Below are 12,914 nucleotides of genomic sequence, written 5' to 3'. Positions count from 1 at the left end.
CGCCGCAACTCGAGAAAGCCTGAGCACAGCAACGAAGACCCAGAGCTACCAAAAATCAATTAATTAATTAAAAAAAACGAGACTCAACAGAAAATTATTTGATTCACCTGACATCACACAGCTAGTGACAGAGCCAGGGTGTGTCCCACGTCTGTCTGAGCTCCAGACGCGGCGCTAACCCCTGTGGATTCCCAGCACAGGCCATGAGCCCATCTGAGGCTGGCAGCAGAGTGAACGCCCTGTGTCCGGCGGCAGGACCGTGGAGCTCTGTGCACCAGGGTCTCAGGGCAGACAAGAACCGGCGCAGTGGTCTTCCCAAGCTCCTCCGGACTTCTCAGCTCTTTGCCAAAGCATCTCTTCTGGACATTTAAAGGGTGTCTCTGCTTTGTGGCTACTGTCTTGCCCGATGAAACTGGGAACCAACCTGAAGCCCTTTTCCACTGTGAATGGCCTGAGGTTGACTTAAGCAGGGTGTTTGCCTTAGTGTGGGCAATCGGATGGCTTCCCTCATAGCTCAGTTGGTAAAGAATCTGCCTGCAATGCAGGAGATCCTGGTTTGATTCCTGGGTCTGAAAGATCCGCTGGAGAAGGCATAGGCTATCCACTCCAGTATTCTTGTGCTTCCCTCGTGGCTCAGCTGGTAAAGCATCCACCTGCAATGCGGGAGACCTGGGTTCAATCCCTGGGTTGGGAAGATCCGCTGGAGAAGGGAACAGCTACTCACTCTAGTATTCTCGGGCTTCTGTGGCTCAGCAAGTCCAGGGTTTCTCTGTCATGAGAACCTTCCCTTCCAATAGGTGAGGATGGATAAGCTCACAGGAGGCCCTTTCCCCTCCATGTGTGTGCATGGCTTTTCCTTCCTGCAGGGCTCCTGGTGTTGGATAAATTTAAGTTCGCACTGAAGCTCTTTCTGTAAAGCGTTTTATCTTTTTTTCCCCATCTCTGGTCCACCCTCAGGTACCAACTGCTATGGGTGAAGCTTTCTCACAACCTGCATGCCCGCGGTTTCTCCTCAGAAGAAGAATTACCCAAAAGCCGGGATTAGGGCAGAAGACTCAGGGTCACCAGACTCCCAGAACACAGAGAATCATTCAGAAGATTATTTCCTTGTTTCACTCACAGAAGCCACACGAGTATCACTACAGACCCAGAGAGGTCGTGATTATGCACAAATAGTGTCTTGGGCATTAGGTCTCAGTCCTCTCTTCGGAATCCTAGCTGAGGAACACCATTCAAGGAGAATAAAATTTTGTTTCTTTTTTTTTTAATTTATTTATCTGGTTGCACCAGGTCTTAATTGAGCCTGTGGGATCTAGTTCCCTGATCAGGGATTGAACCCGGGTCCCCTGCATTGGGAGCCCAGAGTCTTAATCCCTGGACCACCAGGGAAGTCCCTCATTTTTTATTTACTATGGATCAGGGCCCAGGGTCTGTAATATCAGATGTTGACCTGCCAAAAAAGGATAAGATGCAAATCTTTTCTGTCTGCCAGAGAGGCAAGTGAGGTGGAAACATCTCTTCTGTATTAGCCCTGCCAGGTAGACCAAATGCACAGCTTTACCTAGGATGTGTATGACTTTTAGCTAATTGTCTCTCTTATGTATGTGCAGCAACACACCGCCTAATCGACCACACGCGCGCACGCACGTGCACACACACACCAGCTTCTTGCATTGTTCTTTGAACCTGCTCTGTCAAACTGATGGTTGTCTCATTAATGGTCTTGCTGCATATTTGTGTGGGAATCATGTTTCTGCCATTCTGAGGGCTGTGTCTTAGCTTTCGTTTTTTAACTCTTGTTTTTTTTTTCTGAAGGGGAAGGGAGGGGAGAAACATCCACAGTGGCACCGGGGCAGCCCGGCCCCTACCCTGGCTCTCCCTTGTGTGGGGGGTGGTGCTTAGTGAGGACAGGTGGAGTGCTGGCTGAGCCTGTCTCTGGTTTCCTGCAGTCTTCTCGGTGGCAGGCCAGGGTTGGCCGCCGTGGCTGATGGCCAGGTGAGGGTCCGCAGCCAATACCCCTTTACATCTTCTCACCAAGCTGCCCCCTGTGGGCTGTTTCCTGCCCCACGTCCCAGGGAGTGTGATGTGTACATACAGTGCAGAAATATTCAGCCATGAAAAGGAAGGACATTCTATAACACGAGACAACAGGAGTGGGCCTGGAGGACACGATGCTGAGTGAAAGAAGCCAGACATAGACAAGTATTACACGCGATACCTCAAGTAATCAAATCGATAATATCAGAGACTGGAATGGTAGTTACCAGAGTTGGGTGGGAGATGGGGATGGAGAATTATTGATCCCTAGGCATAAAACTTCAGTTAAGTAAGAAGAACAGCGCTTGGGAATTCCCTGGTGGTCCAGTCGGTGGGATTCCATGCTTTCACTGCTGAGGGTGCAGGGCCAATCCTTGTCAGGGAACTAAAATCCCACAAGCCACAGCCAGAAAAAGGTAAACAAGCTCTAGAGATCTGCTGTACAACGCTGTACTTACAGTCCACACCAATGTACATTTAAAACCATTTAAGAGACTAGATCTCATGTTGTTATCACAATAAAATAAAATAAAACCCTCTATTTTCATCTTCCATCAGTCAACTGGTAGGACATAGTTGGGAATGAAAGACAAAGACTTGGATTAGGTCCAAATAATTATTGAGAAGCACACACCAAACCCTGACTCACAACCTATTTGAAGACCCTGGAAGGTCAAGGAAAATAAAGCTTTTCTGATTGGAACAAAAATGTATTATGACTCCTGATGGGTATTCTAAATGGGCTCATTTACTTCTTTCTAAGGAAATTTTATGGGCTTCCCTGGTGGCTCAGATGGTAACGAATCCACCTACAGTGCAGGAGACCCAGATTCAATCCCTGGGTTGGAAAGATCCCCTGGAGAAGGCAACGGCTACCCACTCCAGTATTCTTGCCTGGAGAATTCCACGGACAGAGGAATTCTCTGTCCTGGCGGGCTACAGTTCATGGGTTGCAGAGAGTCTGAGACGACTGAGCAAGTAACACTTTCACTTTCAAGGAAATTTTATACTATGCTTTCAAAATTACCACTACAACATCACATGTGTACTTTGTAAAAAATTTTCAAACAATCCAGACATTTATAAAATGAAAAGTTACTCCAGATACAGCTTTGGGTAACAGTTTCTAGTGTATTCATAGAGACTCTCTAATTGTGAAGTTACGTCTGCCTCTCACACACATAATTATTACTCTTCCATAATTTCTTGTCTCATCTGAGTGTCACTGACATCGTTCCATGTCGTTGCAGGCAGCTGTGCCTCGTTCTTCCTTATGGCCGCCTAGTGTTCCTTTGTGTGCATATATCACCATCTGTGGACGGAGGTTCCTGACATTGTCCAGGAGACAGGGATCAAGACCATCCCCATGGAAAAGAAATGCAAAAAGGCAAGATGGCTGTCTGAGGAGGCCTTACAAATAGCTGTGAAAAGAGGAGAAGCAAAAAGCAAAGGAGAAAAGGAAAGATATAAGGATCTGAATGCAGAGTTCCAAAGAATAGCAAGGAGAGATAAGAAAGCCTTCTTCAGCGATCAATGCAAAGAAATACAGGAAAACAATACAATGGGAAAGACTAGAGATCTCTTCAAGAAAATTAGAGATACCAAGGGAACATTTTATGCAAATATGGGCTCAATAAAGGACAGAAATGGTATGGACCTAACAGAAGAAGAAGATATTAAGAAGAGGTGGCAAGAATACACAGAAGAACTGTACAAAAAAGATCTTCACAACCCAGATAATCACGATGGTGTGATCACTCACCTAGAGCCAGACATCCTGGAATTCGAAGTCAAGTGGGCCTTAGGAAGCATCACTACGAACAAAGCTAGGGGAGGTGATGGAATTCCAGTTGAGCTATTTCAAATCCTGAAAGATGATGCTGTGAAAGTGCTGCACCCAATATGCCAGCAAATTTGGAAAACTCAGCAGTGGCCACAGGACTGGAAAAGGTCAGTTTTCATTCCAATCCCAAAGAAAGGCAATGCCAAAGAATGCTCAAACTACCAAACAGTTGCACTCATCTCACAGGCTAGTAAAGTAATGCTCAAAATTCTCCAAGCCAGGCTTCAGCAGTATGTGATCCGTGAACTTCCAGATGTTCAAGGTGGTTTTAGAAAAGGCAGAGGAACCAGAGATCAAATTGCCGACATCTGCTGGATCATAGAAAAAGCAAGAGAGTTCTAGAAAAACATCTATTTCTGCTTTATTGACTATGCCAAAGCCTTTGCCTGTGTGGATCACAGCAAACTGTGGAAAATTCTGAAAGAGATGGGAATACCAGACCACCTGACCTGCCTCTTGAGAAACCTATATGCAGGTCAGGAAGCAACAGTTAGAACTGGACATGGAACAACAGACTGGTTCCAAATAGGAAAAGGAGTACGTCAAAGCTGTGTATTGTCACCCTGCTTATTTGACTTATATGCAGAGTACATCATGAGAAATGCTGGACTGGAAGAAGCACAAGCTGGAATCAAGATTTCCGGGAGAAATATCAATAACCTCAGATATGCAGATGACACCATCCTTGTGGCAGAAAATGAAGAGGAACTAAAAAGCCTCTTGATGAAAGTGAAAGATGAGAGTGAAAAAGTTGGCTTAAAGCTCAACATTCAGAAAACGAAGATCATGGCATCTGGTCCCATCACTTCATGGAAAATTGATGGGGAAACAGTGGAAACAGTGTCAGACTTTATTTTTGGGGGCTCCAAAATCACTGCAGATGGTGACTGCAGCCATGAAATTAAAAGACGCTTACTCCTTGGAAGGAAAGTTATGACCAACCTAGATAGCATATTCAAAAGCAGAGACATTACTTTGCCAACAAAGGTTCGTCTAGTCAAGGCTATGGTTTTTTCCAGTGGTCATGTATGGATGTGAGAGTTGGACTGTGAAGAAAGCTGAGTGCTGAAGAATTGATGCTTTTAAACTGTGGTGTTGGAGAAGACTCTTGAGAGTCCTTGGACTGCAAGGAGATCCAACTAGTCCATCCTAAGAGATCAGTCCTGAATATTCATTGGAAGGACTGATGCTGATGCTGAAGCTCCAGTATTTTGGCCTCCTGATGCAAAGAGCCGATTCATTAGAAGAGACCCTGATGCTGGGAGAGATTAAAGGCAAAAGGTGCTGGAAGCAGAGGATGAGATGGTTGCATGGCATCACCGACTCAATGGACGTGAGTGTGAGCAAACTCTGGGAGATGGTGAAGGACAGAGGAGCCTGGCGTGCTGCGGTCCGTGGGGTCGAAAGGGGTCAGTCATGACCTGGCCACTGAACACCAGCCAGGCTCCTCCCTGCACTATGGTTCCAGGAGGCTCCCTCTGGCCTGCGTGCTTTTACTCTCCTTACTCAGCCGCTTGCCTGGCTTCTCTGCTATATTTATGCCTCTAACCTTTGGTTCCAACTCTCTGCTGTCACCTTTTTGGGTACAAAACCCAGATCTGGACAGTTCACTCAGTTCTGAATCCAGTTCCTCCCGGACTGGGAGTTCTTCTTTTCACCCGCTACTCCTACCTGCCGCCCCCAGGGATGACAGCGCCCGCCCCAGCCCCAGGGGGCCAGCCCGCCTGCCCATCCCTTATCCATCCCCGCCTGACAAGCGGGGCAGGGAGCCAACACCCTGGTGCAGCCGGAAGTGGACGCAAAGCCCACGTAACCGCTAGCCCCGCTGAGGACTCTTCTCCACTCCACCCTCTAACATGTAATTTACCTTTGCCCTACAAACCTTGCAAGCATCTCATGATACAAATATTTACCTGCCACAAATGGGAGTTTTTCAGATAGAAGAGGGGCTATCTGCAGCCAGGGGCCCTGTAGTCAGATACAGGGCAGAAGGGAAAGCACATGTATCTTTGAGTCACCCTGACTCAGATTCAAATCCTGTTTTTCTACTTTAAAAAATTATTTATTAAAAAACATTTATGTATTTGACTGTGCTGGGTCTTAGCAGTGGCACACAGGATTTTTGGTTGCGGTGTGTGAACTCTGAATTCGAATGTGGGACCTAGTTCCCTGATCAGGGGTTGAACCCCTGCCCCCTGCATTGGGAGTTCGGAGTCTTAGCCACTGGACCACAGGGGAAGTCCTTACTTTTCTACTCATTGACTGTCTTGGGGAGGTGGGGGGTGTTAACCTCTCTGAGGAGTCACAGTTTCAGAATCTGATTGATATGGAGGTTGTACTATCTCCCCTACAGGGTCATTTTGAGGCTTGGGTAAGACAGGTGACAAATACTTAAAACGTATTTGAAAAGATAGCTTTTGAGTGGTGATGACTACCTTCCCGTAAGTTCCAGAAAAAGCCATCATTTTTGTTTCCCGTTAGTGTGGTCATAAATTGGGTGCTCATGAATGGGGTTTTGCATCAAAAGGGGTTTGTTCTTGAGTCAAGCATCCTTGCAAGCCCATCTAGACTCTTAATTCTATTTACTTTTATATTTTGGTCTCACCTCCCGGCCTGTGGACCTTCGTTCCCCAGCCAGGGATCGAACCCACATCCCTTGCGCTGGAGGCATGGAGTCTTTACCACTGGACCATCAAGGAAGCCCCTAATTTCATTTTATGATGAGACACATAACCCAAAAGAAAACTGCAATGGCCGCCCGGTGTCTTTGTGTTTGTAACATTAAAAAACTACAGTGATTCATAGAGAAAATTACACAAGATAAATGTACAGTTGAACAAATATTATAAAGTTCACATCCACGTAACCACCACCCTGCTCAAAAACTAGGTTATTATTGTCGAGCTATGAGCATCCTCTGTTCGCCTCTTAATCACAAGTCCGTTTCCCTACAGGAAGCCACGGTGGGAATGCTGCCGTCACCACTCCCTTACTTTTCTTTATGTGCTTGCCTCCTATGTCACCACTCTCAGGCAACATCGTTAGTTTTGCCCATTTCGGAAACATATAAGTGAAATCACGCAGTGTGTATTCTTAAGCATCTGCGTTTTCTCACTAGCAGTGTGCTTTTATGATTTGTCCGTACTGTGGCATGGAGCTATGGTTCATTCATCTCCGTTGTCCTGTAAAGTTCTGTTGTGTGAACACACCCACAGTGTCGTCTGCTCTGGTACGGACGGACACTTATTTCCAGCTCTGTACGAGGCAGCTATGAATATACCTGTGCTGTGGCCAGTTTCTCTAGGGTCTGTACCCAGGACGGTCACTGCTGAGTCAAAAGGTGTGAGCACCTTCATTTTCTCTACCACTTCCAAAGTCAGTTTGCGATTTAAACTCTCATAGCAATGTATCACGGAGAAGGCAATGGCACCCCACTCCAGTACTCTTGCTTGGAAAATCCCATGGACAGAGGAGCCTGGTAGGCTGCAGTCCATGGGGTTGCTAAGAGTTGGGCACGACTGAGCGACTTCCCTTTCACTTTTCACTTTCATGCATTGGAGAAGGAAATGGCAACCCACTCCAGTGTTCTTGCCTGGAGAATCCCAGGGACAGGGGAGCCTGGTGGGCTGCCGTCTCTGGGGTCGCACAGAGTCGGACACGACTGACGCGACTTAGCAGCAGCAATTTATCAAACTGTTGTGTTAGACCTTGGGATGGTGAACTTAATGAATCAAATGGACTGGGCCATCGTGCCCAGTATTTGGTCGAACATTATGCTGGAAGTTTGGATATTTCTCTGGAGCATTTTTTTTTTCATAAGATATTAATATTTAAATCAGTGGACTTTGAGTAAAATAGATCACCCCTTATAATGTGGATGGGCCTCATCCAATCAGCTGATGGTCTTAATTGAACAAAGACTGCCACCCCTAAACAAGAAGAAACTCTGCCAGCAGACAGCCTGTGGACTCTACCAACGATTCTTCCCTGAGTCCAGCCTGCCAGCCTACCTCATCAGGTTTAGGACTCACCAAGCCTCAGAATCATGTGAATCAGTTCCTCAAAATAAACTTCTCCCTTTCTCTCTCTCTCTCCCCTTGTCTGTCAAAACATCCAGAACACACACATACACCCACACCATATATATATGAGATTCTGCACACACAGTGCCAATGTTCCAAGTTTGACCCTGCATGCCATGGACGGAGGAGCCTGGTGGGCTGCAGTCCATGGGGTCGCTAAGAGTCGGACACGACTGAGCGACTTCACTTTCACTTTTCACTTTCATGCATTGGAGAAGGAAATGGCAACCCACTCCAGTGTTCTTGCCTGGAGAATCCCAGGGACGGGGGAGCCTGGTGGGCTGCCGTCTATGGGGTTGCACAGAGTCGGACACGACTGAAGCGACTTAGCAGCAGCAGCAGCAGCCATAACTAAAGACCCTGCATGCCTCAGCCAAGGTCTGGTGCAGCCAAATAAGAAAATAAATATTTTTAAAAATTTTCTGTCCTAACTTGAACCCTTGACCTCCACCTCGGGCTCTCTGTATGAGGCTGGAAGGTGGTAGGAGACTGACTAACCTCTCATCCAGGGAGTCTGGAGCTTTGCCTCCATGCAGTCCATCAGCAGGCCTTTCAGTAACATCTCCAGAATGTATCCTGAACCCACTCACCTCTCTCGTCTGGGGATGACCCCAGTCCCCCAACAGTCCATCATCACCGGGCCACTGAACAGCTCCCTAACTGGCTTCCATGCTTCCGCGCTGCCTCTTCCATGCATTCTGCATTTGGCAGCCAGAATTGTAAAAAACAGCAGATGAACTTCCACGGAAGACCATTCTGATGGGAAGTCACACGAACAACTTTCTTTCCGCACTCATAATAAGATCTCAGCTCTCTAGCCTGTCTAGCCTGCGAGGCTGGGCCCAGCTGACTTCTGCTTTCCTGTCCAGTCTCCCCTGGTATTACTCGGCTCCCCTATCCCATCAAGTCCCCATTGTCTAGAATATGGACAGTCTTGCTGCCTCTGTCCTTTCTGTTCCTGGGACAGGACTTTTCCTTCACTTTCTGCACGGCTGGTTCATCCTTTGGATCTGAGCCTTTATATTCTTTTAAATATTTTATCTATTTATTTGGCTGCACTGGGTCTTAGTTGTGGCATGGTGGATCTTAGTTGCAGCAGGGGGATCTAGTTCCTTGGGAGGGGCTCGAACACAGGCGCCCTGCATTGGGAGCACAGAGACTTAGCCCCTGGACCACTAGGCAAGTCCTACGTTTGAGCCTTTGAATGCTTCTCCTCAGAGTGGCCTTTCTGACCCCTTTCACTGTTATTCTCTTCCACACTGTCCTTTGGTTTTTCTCACTATGTTTATCACGAGGGACAGTTATTTTTTTAATTTATTTGTTAATTGGAGGAAAACTGGTTTACAATGTTGTGCTGGTTTCTACTGTACTGGATGTATCTTGCCTGAGTGAAAAGGCAGAGGTCCTGAGCGTGGGGACTGCTCATGGGAACTTGATGAGCTGCTGAGAATCTCAAGGGATCACGTGTAACCATCAGGGACAGCCTCACGTGTGTGTCTGGGAGAGGAGTTGGGTCACTGAGTCTCGTGGACACGTTCCCCACCCAGTGAGAGCATGCCAACCACAAACTTGCTGGGCACCGGCTCCACAAGGATGGAGGCACAGGCCCTGGAGCCACTGGCCTTCAGCACCCCCTGAAACGGGTTCAGGGAGGAGGTCAGGAACGAGGAACTCTGTGCTCCAAGAAGAACTGGCAGAATAGGGCTTCAGATAGTTTCATGTTCTCAGGAGAAGATTTTATGAGCCCAGTTATTCCTGCATCTCCTCCTATTCAGAAAAGCACTGAAATCATCAAAGTTGGTGTCTGGTGGTACATATATGTAATGGAATATTACTGAGCCATAAAAAGAAGTGAAATTGGGTCATCTGTAGTGACGGGGATGAACCTAGAGTCTGACATATTCAGTGAAGTAAGTCAGAAAGAGAAAAACACATATTGTATATTAACACATATATAGGAAATCTAGGAAAATGGTGCTGATGAACCTGTTTGCAGGGCAGGAACAGAGACTCAGATGTAGAGGGTGGACGTGTGGACACGAGGGGAAGGAGAGGATGGGAGGAACTGCGAGAGTAGCATTGATACAGAAACCACTGTGTGCAAAGCAGAGGCCTAGTGGGGAGCTGTTGTGCAGCACGGGCGCTCAGCCCGGGCCCGTGATCACCCAGAGCACGGGAGCTCAGCCCGGGCCCGTGATCACCCAGAGCACAGGCGCTCAGCCCGGGCCCGTGATCACCCAGAGCACGGGCGCTCAGCTCAGCCCCGTGATCACCCAGAGCACGGGAGCTCAGCCCAGGCCCGTGATCACCCAGAGCACAGGCGCTCAGCCCGGGCCCGTGATCACCCAGAGCACAGGCACTGAGCGTGGCCCCGTGATCACCCAGAACACGGGCGCTCAGCCCGGGCCCGTGATCACCCAGAGCACGGGCGCTCAGCCCGGGCCCGTGATCACCCAGAGCACGGGCGCTCAGCCCGGGCCCGTGATCACCCAGAGCACGGGCGCTCAGCCCGGGCCCGTGATCACCCAGAGCACGGGAGCTCAGCCCGGGCCCGTGATCACCCAGAGCACGGGTGCTCAGCCCGGGCCCGTGATCACCCAGAGCACGGGCGCTCAGCTCAGCCCCGTGATCACCCAGAGCACGGGAGCTCAGCCCGGGCCCGTGATCACCCAGAGCACAGGCGCTCAGCCCGGGCCCGTGATCACCCAGAGCACAGGCACTGAGCGCGGCCCCGTGATCACCCAGAACATGGGCGCTCAGCCCGGGCCCGTGATCACCCAGAGCACGGGCGCTCAGCTCGGCCCCGTGATCACCCAGAGCACGGGAGCTCAGCCCTGGCCCATGATCACCCAGAGCACAGGCGCTCAGCTCGGCCCCGTGATCACCCAGAGCACGGGAGCTCAGCCCTGGCCCGTGATCACCCAGAGCACGGGCGCTCAGCCCGGGCCCGTGATCACCCAGAGCACAGGCACTGAGCTTGGCCCGTGATCACCCACAGCACGGGCGCTCAGCCCGGGCCCGTGATCACCCAGAGCACGGGCGCTCAGCCCGGGCCCGTGATCACCCAGAGCACGGGCGCTCAGCTCGGCCCCGTGATCACCCAGAGCACGGGCGCTCAGCCCAGGCCCATGATCACCCAGAGCACGGGCTCTCAGCTCGGGCCCTGATCACCCAGAGGGGTGGGGCGGGGTGGGGGGCTCAAGAGGGAGGGGAGGTGTACACACAGGGCTGACTCACTAACACCAGGCAGTAAAGCCATTCTACTCCAATTAACAAAAGAAAATAAAGGAGGGGACCTCTGCTCTTTGTGGCCAGCAGCAAGCATTTGCCAAAGTGTGTGCTTGACGGTAATACCCCTTCACCGAAATCACGGAGAATACTGGCTTTCCCGCTGTGAGTTAAAAATATCAAGAAACAAAGGGTGTGGCAATTGTGAAACCATCATTAGAGCCACCCGATCGGTGAGCCCTGAGGAGCTCAGGGTGGAAACGGCAGGCCTGCCATTGCAAGCACCCCCCACACACCCCGACGGTGCACCCTGAGGAGGCTCAGGGAGAAAACGCAGGGCACTGGCCCCAGGTAGCCGGAGTGCGTGTCAAAGGAGTGATTTCTATGGGCCCAGGTTTTGCATCTTCCCAAGCACAGAAAGGGCTTCCCTGGTGGCGCAGATGGTAAAGCGTCTGCCTACAACGTGGGAGACCTGGGTTCAGTCCCTGGGTCGGGAAGATCCCCTGGAGAAGGAAATGGCAACCCACTCCTGTACTCTTGCCTGGGAAATCCCATGGATGGAGGAGCCTGGTGGACTACGGTCCATGGGGTCGCAAAGAGTCGGACACGACTAAGTGATTTCACTTTCACTTTCTTTCATACATAGAAAGCACTAAGTTAATTTGAGATACCTTGTTTTCTTTCATTAACAATAACCTTTTGATGTCCCAACTATCTGGTCTTTGTCACAAAAACTCCTGTATACCCTTACTATCTCCCCCTTGCCTCTTCGAAGCAGTCCCTCAGAGTGATCTGAGAGTCTTGTCTCTGGGCTTGAAGTCCTCAGAATGTCTGCTGAATAAAACATAACTCTCAACTTTTAGGCTGTGGTTTTCTTTTTCTTTTTTTTTCAGTCAACACCTACCTCTTCAGAGAAGTTTCTCTATGAAATTCCATCTTTCAGGCTACAGTCCTCATTTTTTCCGGAATAAAACTAACTGGTGGTCCAGTGACTTAAGAATTGTCCTTGAATTCTCCTTGCGATGCAGGGGACCCAGGTTCAATCCCTGGTTGGGAACTAAGACCCCACATGTCCTGGGGCAATTATTCCATGACTATAGCATCCCCATGCCATCTGATACAACCAAATAAGTAAATAAATAAAAGTAAGTTAAAAAGCTTAACTCACAACTCCCCCATTGTGCATTTTTTTTCCCATTGACCAGGGGATTCCATCTGCTGGTCCCTAACAATTCCATCTTTCTGATCCCTCCCCACCCTCACTTGAGTGGAAGGAAGACAACCACCCATAAACAGGAAGAGTGGGCATTAAAGAAGCATGCCAATGGCGCACTGGTGCCAGCTGCTAACTTCTGCTGCGGCTGGGGGCTAACAGGGTACACTCTCACGGTTCAGAATCAGACTTCTCACCAACCTTGTGAGAAGTTCTAATTCCATTCCTGGTCCACGCGATTTCCTTTCACCCGCTGGTCAGATCAGATCAGTCGCTCAGTCATGTCCGACTCTTTGCGACCCCATGAATCCCAGCACGCCAGGCCTCCCTGTCCATCACCAACTCCCGGAGTTCACTCAGACTCATGTCCATCAAGTCAATGATGCCATCCAGCCATCTCATCCTCTGTCGTCCCCTTCTCCTCCTGCCCCCAATCCCTCCCAGCGTCAGGGTCTTTTCCAATGAGTCAACTCTTCGCATGAGGTGGCCAAAGTACTGGAGTTTCAGCTTT

The sequence above is a fragment of the Bubalus kerabau genome, chromosome 15 (genome assembly GCF_029407905.1).
Source record: "Bubalus kerabau isolate K-KA32 ecotype Philippines breed swamp buffalo chromosome 15, PCC_UOA_SB_1v2, whole genome shotgun sequence".
Classification (NCBI taxonomy): Eukaryota; Metazoa; Chordata; class Mammalia; order Artiodactyla; family Bovidae; genus Bubalus; species Bubalus kerabau.
Note: the sequence above shows the minus strand (reverse complement) of the source record.